The following is a 14,033-nucleotide window of genomic DNA, read 5'->3' on the forward strand; positions in this document are numbered from 1 at the left end:
ATGGGGTCAAAGGACACAGCTCTATACCCATGGTCATTTCTTATGATCCCGATTTAAAATGAAACTAAATGTATGTGCAGGTCCTCTCTCCCTGGCCCATGCTACGCTATACACCCTGTATTGCTAAGTATTCCCATAGTGCCGAAAAGATGGACATCTTCCAAAAATTGCTAATTTCTTGGCAAACAAAAGAGACTTTGTGCAACAACATTGTGTCCTTTATAGATGACAACCATGCTTGAGTGTGAAGCATGCACTTTGTTCTCCCAGCAGAGACCAAGACATAGTCTTTCTCCTCTATTTTCTTTTTATGTCTTGATTAATTCATGTTATCTGTCTAATCGTTAAGTATTTGAGATCAGAGCTCTTTTACACTGTCCAAGCACAATATGATCACACATGTTAACATTGTCGACCCTCCAAAATAATAATGACATTTGGCATTAATGATTCAGAAGTTAGTTTTTCTCTCCTAAGCAAAATTTGTCCAGTGACACCAAGGTGCCCACCCCTATCCTATAATCAGGAGGGGAAGAATGACAGCTTGTGCTACTTGATGTGATCTCAGGAAGCCATATCTGCTGGTCTACAGGCTGCTTTCAGCAGGTCCAGTGTGTTTCTCTCATGCTAGGACACATGCAAATATAGTCTCGTTGGATCATCCTGCTACTTTCAGAATCTTCTTTTAAAATACTTTTGTATGCCAATTATAAATTAGCCTTCAGTAAATGATTAGGTCAATTTCCTTTGGCATCGCTAATAGTTTAATAAAACTTGTTCAAGTTTACTGAATATATTGAAAATGCCCTTGAAAGTCAAAATTAAATAAATTCACCACTTTAAAAATATTAAACATCATAATTAAAGCTTCCTTGCGATTATTCTGAATGATATTTCAAAATCATCAGGTCAATTAGTGAAGCAACATTTACATGACATCTTCTCTGTCTTCATTTTCGGATCACTTTAAATGGGAAAGTTGCAGGAGTTTTTAGTCCAAACTGATGGAAATACACACATTTATAGCCCGAGGATTTCTCATGTGTCAGTTGGTTTGCAAAAAATTGGCTCTAAAGAAATCATGGTAGGAATAAGTGTGGCTACATGATATATTGTTGGTATTCTTTATTGTCATTATTTCTGGGGGGAAAAAACTAGTACTAAAGTGATTTGCTCTTCTTCGTAAGAGGCTCCAGAATTGATTTCCTACCTAACCACCCACACATGAATTTACATGGAGCACTGCATTAACTCTAAGTATGAATAATCAGTCCCTTACTAATGAGGTAGAATTCAAATTAGACTTTCCCCCTTCAGTTTGCGTGGTAAATGTTTTTCTACCAAGTTAGCCATCTTTACAGGTTACAACTAGTTCATAATATTGTTACATACCCACCCTTGGCTGGGGTGGGGCTGCTACTCAGGTGGTTCTGAAGGACAGAGTGGTCAGAGCATCCAGCCAAAGAGGGTTATTCTCAAGACTTAAAATCTAATGTCATTAGCCCTGCCAGTGTCAGACTTGCTTGGGACCCATGACTCTTCCTTCTTCTTCTTCTTTTTTTTTTTTTTTTTAATTTTAGAGAGAATGAGAAAGAATGCAGGTACAGAAGAGGGACAGAGTGGGGGGAGGGGCGGGAGAGAGAGAGAGAGAGAGAGAGAGAGAGAGAGAGAGAATCTTAAGTAGGCTCCATACTGGGATTCTGAGCCGAAATCAAGAGTCAGCCACTGAACTAACTGAGCCACCCAGGTGTCCCTCTTCCTTTCTGATCTTACCCCTTTTGGAGTGGAAATGTGTATCCTACGCCTGCCCCACCAGTAACTTTGCTTTCTGGTTTCATAGGTTTGCAGATGGAGAGGACTTTTGCCCCAGGATGAATCATATCCCAAGAATTAACCATAACTGATTTAAATGGTATTTGGATATTTTGTACTTAGAGTTGATGCTGGAATTCGTTAAGACATTTGGAGATGTTGGGATGGGGTGAATGTGTTTTGTATGTGAAAATGGTAGGAATCCGGGGAAGGACAAAGCAAGAGTGCCATGGTTTAAACCATGTCTCCCCAAGATCCATACATTTCAGTCCTGACCCTATTACCTAACAGTGTGATCTTATTTGGAGATAGCGTCTTTACAAAGATAATAAAATTTAAATGAGGCCATTAGAGTGGGCCCTAATCCAATATAATTGGTTTCCTGAGAAAAGGGAAATTTGGGGGTGCCTCACTGGCTCAGTTTGTTGAGTGTCCAACTTTGGCTCAGATCATGATCTCACAGTTCGTGGGTTCAAGCCCCATGTTGGGCTCTGTGTTGACAGCTCAGAGCTTGGAGAGTGCCTCGGATTCTGTGTCTCCCTCTCTCTCTGCCCCTCCCCTGCTTGTGCTCTGTCTCTCCCTGTCTCTCAAAAATGAATAAACATAGAAAGAAAGAAAGAAAGAAAGAAAGAAAGAAAGAAAGAAAGAAAGGAAGGAAGGAAGGAAGGAAAGAAGGAAGGAAGGAAGGAAGGAAGGAAGGAAGGAAGGAAGGAAGGAAGGAAGGAAGGAAGGAAGGAAAGAAAGAAATTTGGGCACAGAGATCTGCATAAAGGGAAGATGATATGAAGACACAGAGGGAGGAGATGGCCATCTACAACCAAGGAGAGAGGCCTGGAACAGAGCTTCCCCTTAGAAGCCCTAGGAAGGAACTAAGCCTGCCGAACCTTGCTTTGAGATTTGTAGCCTTCAGAGCGGTGAGACCATAAATTTCTGTTGTTTAAGCCACACAGTGTGTGGTACTTTGTGATAGCAGCCCTAGCAAACTAACACAACACAATTTAATACTAATGAATTAACACAGAAAATATGCTGATCTTTAAATCATAAAGTTTATGTGATATTTGAACATTTATTCAATGCTATAAGTTATATTTTGCAGTAAGATATTGATAAAGCTTTAATTTCCTTATAAAACGTAATTAATAAACATAGAATTATATCTTAAAAGTCATGTATTTACTATGCATATTCTGCATTTGTGTAATTGATTTAAAGGAAAAAAGTCAAAATAGAACACTCTGACAGCATATGCCAAAGAAAAAATAGTTAAAAGTAATACTAATTATATATAATGGATAAATGTGCTACCGAGTCCTTTTCAGAATTTGGCTGAGCTTTACATTTCAGAGCTGAGACCATGATTGTACTATTCAACAAATCAATTCTGAAGAGAATGAAAAGTTGATTTATTAAAAATGCATAATTCCCCATGAGATAAAGCTTGTATACAAATAAATAGAACTATGTCTAAAAGTCAGACTTCCTCTTACTTGACTCATTCAAATTAGATTAAGGAAAAACTCAAATAACGAACAAAATAGCATCCTTTTTTTTTTAATTTTTTTTCAACGTTTATTTATTTTTGGGACAGAGAGAGACAGAGCATGAACAGGGGAGGGGCAGAGAGAGAGGGAGACACAGAATCGGAAACAGGCTCCAGGCTCTGAGCCATCAGCCCAGAGCCCGACGCGGGGCTCGAACTCACAGACCGCGAGATCGTGACCTGGCTGAAGACGGACGCTTAACCGACTGTGCCACCCAGGCGCCCCCAAAATAGCATCCTTAAGTCATTCTGACGTCAGATTCAACTGAGATTTCTCCAAAAAAACACTGCCAATTAAATAATATCACTCATGAGAGCTCTTGCTTCTAAAATTTGAAACTTCTCTAAAGCAAATCTCTGCTAAATAAACATTGTACCTATGTACACTACAAATGAATAAAGAATACCAAGTACATTAGAAAACATTCAATCTTTTAACTTTGATCCTTTTTTTATATGTGTTCTTCATGCATTCCTTTGAAATAAAAAAATAGTTACTTCTTTTATGTGTTGAATAGTTTAAAGGAACATGGTCAGGGGAGCCTGGGTGGCTCAGTCAGTTAAGCATCTGACTTCAGCTCAGGTCATGATCTCACAGTCTGTGGGTTCGAGCCCCATGTTGGTCTCTGTGCTGACAGCAGAGCCTGGAGCCTGCTTTGGATTCTGTGTCTCCCTCTCTCTCTGACCCTCCCCCACTCACCCTCTGTCTCTCTCTCTCTCTCTCTCTCTCTCTCTCTCAAAAATAAGTAAACATTAAAAATTTTTTAAAAATAAAAAGTAACATGATCACTTAACATGTCATAAATCACCCCTGAATATTGTCTTTTGTTCTTCCAGGGTCTTGTTTTCAACCAGGAATGAGGCCATTTGAACCAACTCTTTGTACTGGTGCAAAGAAGAGAGTTCTTCATCTACCTCCCACAGGCTCCCCTGCCCTTGAGTCCTTGCCACCCATCATCTTCTCTGAACAGCGACAGCCTGAACAGGAACCCTGGAAGTCAGGGGTCATGCACCCAACGGCCGGAAGGATGGCTTTTTCCGTCATGAGAGCTATAGGACCACCTGCTCTTTTCCAGACGTCAGGTGAAATCTCAGAAGAGCAGACAAACCATTCTGATTCCTCTCCTCCCTCTCCCGCCCCACACACCCTGGTTCCCAAAGGCTCCGACAATAACCGTGCACTTTACATTAATAGGATAACTAGAAGTCAGTGTTGGGAAAATTTTAGAAGGTAATGAATGCAGTGCCACATCTTTGATACAAACTGCATGGTTACATATAAGCGCATGATGATCTCTTTGCCCCATTGGGTGAAGCTTGCCTTTGACAACACCCTGTAGTGTGTGGGGGCACAGAGAACAGTGGTGCCCATCCCCGGGCACGGAGATCCCTGTCCAGATCCACGCCAAAGAAGATATGGTCCTGGATACAATCATTGAGATGCAGCGGCAACCACTGCCTTCTTCAGGATGGAGGGACCAATAAGAAATACAGACGCCCCGCTAACTCTGTGGGACAAAGCTGACTTGGCCACTGATGGGCTATGTTCTTAACTGACTTAACCTCTCTTAAAGTTGCTGTCCTGACAGATGACAAATGACCTACATGGCCAATGGATGCCATTTTCTTTTTTCTTTCTTTTGTTTTTGAGGGGGAGGCTTATTTGTTTTCTTGACCTATAGCCCTCCTAGAACATGTTCTTCGATGTCTAAGAGACCATTGCCGGCCCCAAGGCCAATTAGAGTAAAGCCTTCAGCTAGGTTTCGCTGCAGTTTATAACGTTAAACATTTGCAAGCAATCTGATTCAAGGCGTTCATCTTGTGATATTTAGAATTTAGGCCCTTTTATTCTCCAGCTGGTAGAGAAAAAAAAAAAAAAACAAACAGCTGCAGTGAAGACCAATTGAATAGCTTAGCCCTGACACAGGGAGCAGAGAGAGTGTGGTGGAACTTCTCAGTTCATGGGGCAGGAACCTGACCTACTTGTTCTCAGTCATTTCCCCTGAAAGCTAGATGTGACTTTTCTGAAAATGGACTGCCTCCCTGCCAAAGCATAGGCAGGATATTTGGATACATTGTCTCCTTTCTATGACCTATTAAATGTCATTTATGTACTCCAGAGCAGAGACCATTATTTATGGAGTGGGACTTGACAGAAAGTTCCCTGGAGTGACAGGGACATATGAGGAGTCCTTCCCTGTAGGACGCACTTTTAGTGAAAGTTGAATTAATTAGAAGGTAAAATGTGGCTCAGTTTAAACAATACATTTGGGATGATGAGAGATAAAAAGCATGCAATATGGATAAGTGAAATTGCTCTGTGTTGGGTGGGCGGGGGAGGCTTTCACAAAAAAAATATTTAGCTAGATGTCAAATTTGCATTCTCTAAGCAGAGCTGTCACCAGCCTCTAAGGAATGAACAAAGTCTGAGGATGGGAGCAAGCAAAGCTGGTAACAAAAGGGTTAATGGGACCAATAAGCACAGCTGCACCTTCTTACCCAGACCTTTTTCATTTGTCCTTAAATTTCGAGTCTCCTCCTTCTGGGAGGTGGATTGGAGGCTTGTCTTTGCATCGCCTCCATTTGGGTGCCTTTCAAATAAGCCCTTTCCTTGCTGCACCCTTGATGTCTCAGTGATCATCTTTGCTGCCTGTCAAGCACATGAATTTGGCAAGCTAGCCAGGAGCTTTTTGCCTGTGGTTCGTGGGCCCCCAGCGTGTACTGGGAGTCCAGTGAGGACTCCAAGCAGCTGCCTGGGCATTCTTTCCTAGGGACCTTCCCTAGGCAACCCCCCCACCTGGGTGCCGCTAACCTTTGGCACCCAATTTAACTCTTGCTGCAAGAAAAGGGTTTTGGGGTTTGGTTTGCACAGACAGACACAGCTCATGGTGAGTACTTCGTGGGGAACAGCACCTGAGCATATTTCTTCCTCCTCTCTGGCCGGGCTCTCCCTCTCTTAGATTTCCTCCTCCCATTCGGTTGTCTCCATATAGGCAGTGTGGGTTCTCGTCACCGTCTTTTCTAGCTTAAGAAGCTGATAAGGAAGCCATTTGGTTCAGTCAGTGATGCTCCGACCCTTAGGCAGGAAGTTGAAAGCCATCTGGTTCAGTTGGTGAAGCACTAACTTCTGGGGAGGAACCAACACTTGCAGAGGTACCCTAGGCTTCATTTGGTTTGTTTGTTGCTGCAGCTTTGGGTAGGTTTCCATAAAACTGACCATGTTCTAACTGGAAAATGGGAAGTGACAATTTGATTCCCAGATGCAGCCGTTGGGCCGTATTCTCCAAAACTGAGCAATCTTTTTTTTTCTTTTAAACATTGCTTGGCCACAATATTCAGAAAGGTGACCAAGTAATGGTTCCATGAATTATAATACTATCTTGCAATCAAACTTATTTTGTAAAAGAGAAAAACTTGTAAATTGGGCCTTTAAAATTTTGTTTGCATCTTTGCATTTGTATGTGTTCATGTATGTGGTATGTTGTGAGATCATTTTTCTACCTTCAAAGGTGTTGCTAAAATAAATTTGTAAAAGAGCCCTATTTAGTTGGTTTAAAGGCAAGCGCTTATAAGAATTTGGACATTCTAAAACTCAGAAAGATAGAAACTAACTCAAATGTATTTCAAATTCATGCAATCTTGGAAAATACTCAGTAGTAAAACTAACTTAGGGTTGTTGGTTTAATTAAAATGGACATGGTTTGGGGCGCCTGAGTGGCGCAGTCGGTTAAGCGTCCGACTTCAGCCAGGTCACGATCTCGCAGTCCGGGAGTTCGAGCCCCGCGTCAGGCTCTGGGCTGATGGCTCAGAGCCTGGAGCCTGCTTCCGATGCTGTGTCTCCCTCTCTCTCTGCCCCTCCCCCGTTCATGCTCTGTCTCTCTCTGTCCCAAAAATAAATAAACGTTGAAAAAAAATTAAAAAAAAAAAATAAAATGGACATGGTTTTAGAATTATCAGCATTAAATGTAAAACTCTTATTTCACTCATGTTTATTGAAAGTCAAATGAGTCAAATAAGTTCATAATGTCCATTCCATTTGTCAGGAAAAAAAAAAGACCTGAGAACTTTGTCAAATGCCTTAGAAAGTTTTATTTTTCAACGTTTTTTTTTTTTTTGGGGGGGGGGGGACAGAGAGAGACAGAGCATGAACGGGGGAGGGGCAGAGAGAGAGGGAGACACAGAATCAGAAACAGGCTCCAGGCTCTGAGCCATCAGCCCAGAGCCCGACGCGGGGCTCGAACTCACGGACCGTGAGATCGTGACCTGGCTCAAGTCGGACGCTTAACCGACTGCGCCACCCAGGCGCCCCAGAAAGTTTTATGGGCAATATAAGAACAAACAGATGTAAACAATTTAAATAAATGTAATTAAGACTACTTAAAATAAGGGAAACAACTCTGTATGCAAGGAAAGCAAGACTGGTTATTTAAAGAGGGAAAACTTAGGACAAAATCTGAATGAATGTAAAAGGAACGTTGGAGAAGGTTTGTGAGAAGGGAATCTTTGGAAAGGAATTTTGTGCACGGTCAGGACGAAGATTATGGAGATTAGTGTGTAAACAAGTGTGTTAGGGAGTGATCAGCACCTGGCAAGGAGAAGGGGAGGGTAAGAACAAGGTTAGGCAGGAGTTGAGTGGTAGCACACCAACAGAAACCTTAGCTGACTCTCTGGGGAGTTCCAAATGTTGGATTGCCCTTCAGAATCCTCCTACATTGGGACAAAAGGGTCGGACTTTTATACCCTCCTGTTGAACAGTCATTGGATGTCAGCACCTGGGGAGAGGGCTTGCCCTTGGCAAGGCAGCTGTCTTCAGTCAGGGCGACCCCCCAGTGGCATCAGAGAGTTGGGGACCGTCGGTGGTGTCCCTACAGCCCAGAGTCCGACATTTCTGATGGGGATTCTGGTCAGCACATCCCAGCACCTGCCACAGGAACTCGGATCCACACGGTTCCCTGGATGTCCTGGTCTCAACATTGACATGGGAAATAACAGGTAAGAAAAAAGGGAGAGATTGAATCATTTTTTAAAATTCATCTTCCTGGAAAGAATGAGTCTTAATATTATAAGTATACCAGTAAAAGATTAGAATTTGGTGTGTCTCTGTTAAAATGAGATTTTTCTTAGATTATTGGTCTAAATTATAAATAAAGGTTTTTTATCTTTAAACTGTCTAGAAAAATGAAGCTTCTATGTTTTGTCTTTATTAGGTATTTGATTACTTAATGCTGCATCTTCTCAATATTAAAAGTTACAACTATGTAACCCTCTGCATTTACCTTAGAATCTTATTGCCACCTTCACTGAATATATAATTTTGCAATGATCTCTAATTTTATTCAGGCATGTGCTTTAAAACCTTGATATTTCAGAAAAACTTCCCAAAATTAAGCTTCTAAATTAAATCTTTTTGACTAATTAGACTTGTAATGTCAAATCACATGGGAAGCATTATCAAACAAGTGATGATAAATCTCCTTAGGTTATGTTACATGGTTGAATGCTAGAACTGTTCAGAATTTGTATAAAATTCCTAAGGTGTTGATATGTCCTGGTATAATGCCATCACTTGCAATTCTAATTATTAAAGTGTTGTGTGTCACAGAATTTTCTTGCCAATTGCATTGTAATAACAAATACAGGTCTGTGATATCTTTAAGGTCATAAAACTAAATCTGGAACTAATGGGAAAACTGCAAACAGACTCTTGTTAAAAACATTGCTGGTTCTCTAATGTTTGCTATTCCAGATTTAAGGCTACCTATGATTTGTAGAAATTTCGTAAAATATTCCTTTGTAAACAAATATTTACATTTATCTTTATCTCCCTACCTGATCCCTCCAGAATTCAGACACTTCTATTTTCATGGCAATGTATTTATTTGCATAAGTTTAATAAGAATCTGTTTTACTGATGTCAGAACACAATGGAAAAAACATTGGTTATATTGCCAAGGCTTTGACTGGAATGTCCTAATTTAGGGAGATATGCATAGACTCAGCTATGACCAGACTGCTTTAAGGAGTTAAGTTGACTTCATGGAGCCAATGTAGTCTCTCTGAAAAATCAGCCTGATACCTTGCTTACAGGGTTCCAGCAGCCTTCCCAGGTGAGTAAAGAAGGTCACTTCCTGGCAGGTGCAAGAACCTCAGGATACTTGGGGGACCTTGAGAAGAGAGGAATTCAGCCAAACCTGTAGGTATTGCAGGTGAAATCTGATGGCAAGTATTTGGCTTGGCTTCTTAGCCTTGAGAGGCAATCAAAAGTTCAATCTGAAAATCAGATATGAAATTCAATATGAAAGTTTCCAGGAAAGCAGATTTAAAAAACAAGCAAACAAACAAAAACCTATATGGCCAATCACTGTTTTGCTGCACTTAGCGTAAATAATTAGGCCAAGTTTGTCATAACTGGACTTATTTTAGAAACAAATTAGCACTAATTTAATTATCTTTGGAAATGGGGGTGATTTTAGAGAAATTCTATTTCAGTAACACACCTTTGTTACTAGTTAGATTCTAGTTCTGATTAACTGTCTTTCGAGTGTTTGTTGTTTGCCTATAAAACTGAGCTGGGTTCTGAATTCTTCTGGTTTCCTCAAATATCTGGCTATGACTCTCCAAACTAATATTTCCTATTTTCTCCCATTCTCTTGACATGCAATCACTGAGAAATAAAACTATTCTTTTTACGGAAGCCCTGCAAACTGAAGCTGGACAAATTGAGGTAAATTTTGAGAAAAACTGCCGCGATGCCCCACGTTTAGACTGTCTTTATGCCTGTTGCTTCATAAACCACTCAAAGATCACCAGAGACATACAGATAATTGAGCAAGTTTATTCCAGACATCCTGATCTGATGGATTTGCTATTGGAAAATCCAGAGTTTGAGACGTTTATGGACAAGAACAGTTGTATGGATCCAAAACCATTTAGAGCTGATTGCAATGGTGACCCATCAGCTATTGTCCACTGCTGAGGACACCAGAAATTAGACTGATTGCCCAAGGGAACAACTGGGCAGATCAAGCTACCAGGCTGGCGGCCTATACTAAGGTCCAAAACCCTCTCTAATTATAGACTTTAGTGCCAGACATAGATTTAACTAAAGTATCGGCCCCAATATTCCTTGGAGGACAAAAAAAAAAAAAAAAAAAAAAAAAAAAAAAAAAAACCCTAAGGAATGGGGATTTAAACACCATGCTGACATTAAAGCCAGCTGGAAATATAATGAATCCTTATTTCAGAACTTCTTGTGGGAGAAATAATTAACTATATTCACCCAAGCACCTATTATGGGTGAGATGCTACTCTTCAGTGGATCCAGAAGTATATTGCAGATCCCAATATTTAGAGAACTATTAACAATGTGACAGCTGGACTAAAAAACAATCTTAAGACTGGGCGCGTCCCAGTGCTAAAAGGTATGCAATTTAGAAACACCAAACTTGGAGAAGATTGGCAGGTAGATTTCACCATGATACCAAAACAACAGGTAATTTTTGATATTTTCTATTTGCAGACAACTTTACAGACTGGGTTGAAGCTTTTCCATGCTGTTCAGAGAAGTCCTCAGAAATTGTCAAAACACTTTTAAGCAAAATCATTCCTAGGTTTGAATTGCTGCTAATAACTCAGAGTGACCGTAGAGCTTCATTTGTGGCAAACGTCATACAAGCAGTGTCCAAAGTCTTGGGAATTAACAGAAATTAAACTCTTTCCTGGAGACCCAAATAAACTGGAAAAACAGAATAAATGAACTTTAGCTAGGATACGCCAAGAAACCAACTTGGGAAAAAGCCTTGACAGGTGCCTTGCTTTGAGTTAGAGCAGCTCCTTAGAAGTAGGCTTGGTTTAAGCCCCTGATAAATGTCATATGGAGGACTCTACACTTTTTTCATGACTTAAGAGTTCCTGGGGCACCAGGAGTGCCTGGGTGGCTCAGGTGGTTGAGCGTCCAACTTTGGCTTAGGTCATGATCTCACGGTCGGTGGGTTTGAGCCCCACATCAGGCTCCATGCTGACAGCTCAGAGCCTGGAGCCTGCTTCGGATTCTGTGTCTCCCTCCCTCTCTACCCCTCCTCTGCTCTCTCTTTATCTCTCTCTTTATCTCTCAAAAATAAACATTAATTTTTTTAAAAAAGTTCCTGGGGCACCTGGATGGCTTAGTCGGTTAAGCATCTAGCTCTTGACTTTGGCTCAGGTCACGATCTCATGGTTCATGAGATTGAGCCCTGTGGACAGGGCAGAGCCTGATTGGGATTCTCTCTATCTCTTTCCCTCCCCTGCTCATGCTTTCTTTCTCAAAATAAATAAATAAACATTAAAAAAAAAAAAAGTATGAGTCCTGTCCTGTCAGGAACTCTATCAGGTATGTTCAGTATATATATTTGTTTCCAGCAGGTTGAAGCACTCCACAGATGTGCCCTTACAGCACCCTAATCCTGGACTTAGTGTTACTGAAGCTGGAAGACCAAACACCCAGAGCACCGACTCCAACTTCCTTGTACAAAACCTTGCAAGGTGCTGTTGACCACCCATCCCTCAGTGAAACTAAAGGGAATTAAGCCATGGATTCATGACACTCAAATTAGAAGAATCCACAGGTTCCTTACATCCTGTCAGCAAGGAGAACATCAAAAAGAACCTCGGTTGGACCAGGAAGCCTCTGAAGGACTTGTAACTGTTTAGGAAAGTTAGTTCAAAGAAATATATGGATAAGTACAATAAGCTACTTGGTTAAATTTTTTTTTTTCAACGTTTATTTATTTTTGGGACAGAGAGAGACAGAGCATGAACGGGGGAGGGGCAGAGAGAGAGGGAGACACAGAATCGGAAACAGGCTCCAGGCTCTGAGCCATCAGCCCAGAGCCCGACGCGGGGCTTAAACCCACGGACCGCGAGATCGTGACCTGGCTGAAGTCGGACGCTTAACCGACTGCGCCACCCAGGCGCCCCAACAAGCTACTTGGTTAAAACAAATCTCCCTGAAGGCTCTAGGTAAACTATAGTACAAGAACTACTATAAAAATATAAAAATCCAGGTAATGTAAAATGTTGAGTTTCAGCATAGAGCTAAAGATGGCTAAAAGAGCACAGAAAGCTCTCATTCCTCTCATCCTGATCTTTGCCCCATTTTAGCAGGAAGTGGCTAGAATGGTCATTGTCCCAATTTCCTCAAGAATGAGAAAGGATCAAAAGACTGGTAGCCTAAGGGTTAACAGGACTAATAAGCACAGCTGCAGCTTTTACCCAGACCCTTTTCATTTGCCTTTAAATCTCACGACCCTCCTCCTTCAGGGAGGTGGATTGGAGGCTTGCCCTCCTGTCTGTTCATCTCCTCCTTTGGCAGACTCCTGAATAAAGCCTTTCCTTGCTGCAAGCTCCATGTTCTAGTAATTGTCTTTGCATGTTCTAGTAATTGTCTTTGCTGTGCATCAGGCAGATGGACTTGGGTGCAGTTACAAAAAAGTTATCCTATCCTTGCACTATTTTTGTTTGTTTTGCCTGATACCTGGACTTCATAGTACATCGATTACTACTTCTTAATCTTTTATTCATTCAATCAACAAATAGCTCTTATGTACCTGCTGTGTGCCAGTCCTTGGCATAAGCACTGGCTATCAGGGTCAACATCGCATCCTCCCTACTCTCACGTTGCTTCATCAAGTTATCCACAAATGCATAATTACAAACTGATTTAAAGTGGCTTGGGGAGCATAGGAAAAAGGGTTCCTGAAGAAGATGGACATGAACTGAGAGGAAGGAGGAAAGCCAGAAGGATGTGGCCGATGGACAATATGAAAAATAGCCATGAGATTTGGCCACATGGAGTTTGCCAATGACCTCAGGTAGAATTTTGTTGATGTTTCTAACGTGGAAGCCAGACAGTAGTGTTCTAGGAGGGAGGGAGTGGGAGGATAAGTAATTTAGACAGCAGGAAAAACAAAAACCCAAACCCCACTTTCAAGAGGTTTGGTAGGAAAAAAACAGAACAGAGAGAATGTTAGCTGGAGGGTTTGAGGACAAAAATAAAAACTTGGTGGTTTAGCCTTCCGTCATCTCAGCTGCCTACACCCATCTCTGCCTATGATGAAAATAGCACGTGGACCAGATAGTTGCCCAGAGTGAGTGGTGCTTGGACAGGAACCAAAATTACACTCACACAGGAACGTTCATTTGGTAAAGTTTAATATATGCAAAAAAGTTCAATGATAGAAAAACCATCCTTTGGACAAGGCAGTAGCTGTATGAACTATAATTCCTCTTGCATTTACAATGGAATTTTACCTGTTTCAATTCAAAATATATATTTTTTTAAATTTCTGGGCACACTGGACTAGCATAATTAGGCTAAACATTTTGTTTTAAATTTGCTATCTCTTAATATTGTTATGTGAACAAATCTATACTAATGGGGTATACTAGCATTCTACCTTAGTGGATTATGTAGACCCCTGGCATTTCACTGGCTGATTAAAATATTTAGAAAATTAACTCTTTCAAGGCAACAGCAGATTATTTCTACTCTGGGAGTCAGTGCTGCTGCTGCTGCTGAAATGAATCAAACCGACATCTGCAACACAGTAAAACAAAATAATCTGAGGATAACATTCTACATGTTTAAATTCCCCTTGAAGTCATTTTTACCACTACAGTTTTGGATGCCTCTATTTTCATG

The sequence above is a fragment of the Herpailurus yagouaroundi genome, unplaced genomic scaffold (genome assembly GCF_014898765.1).
Source record: "Herpailurus yagouaroundi ecotype Mexico unplaced genomic scaffold, PumYag 28, whole genome shotgun sequence".
In the NCBI taxonomy this organism is placed as follows: Eukaryota; Metazoa; Chordata; class Mammalia; order Carnivora; family Felidae; genus Herpailurus; species Herpailurus yagouaroundi.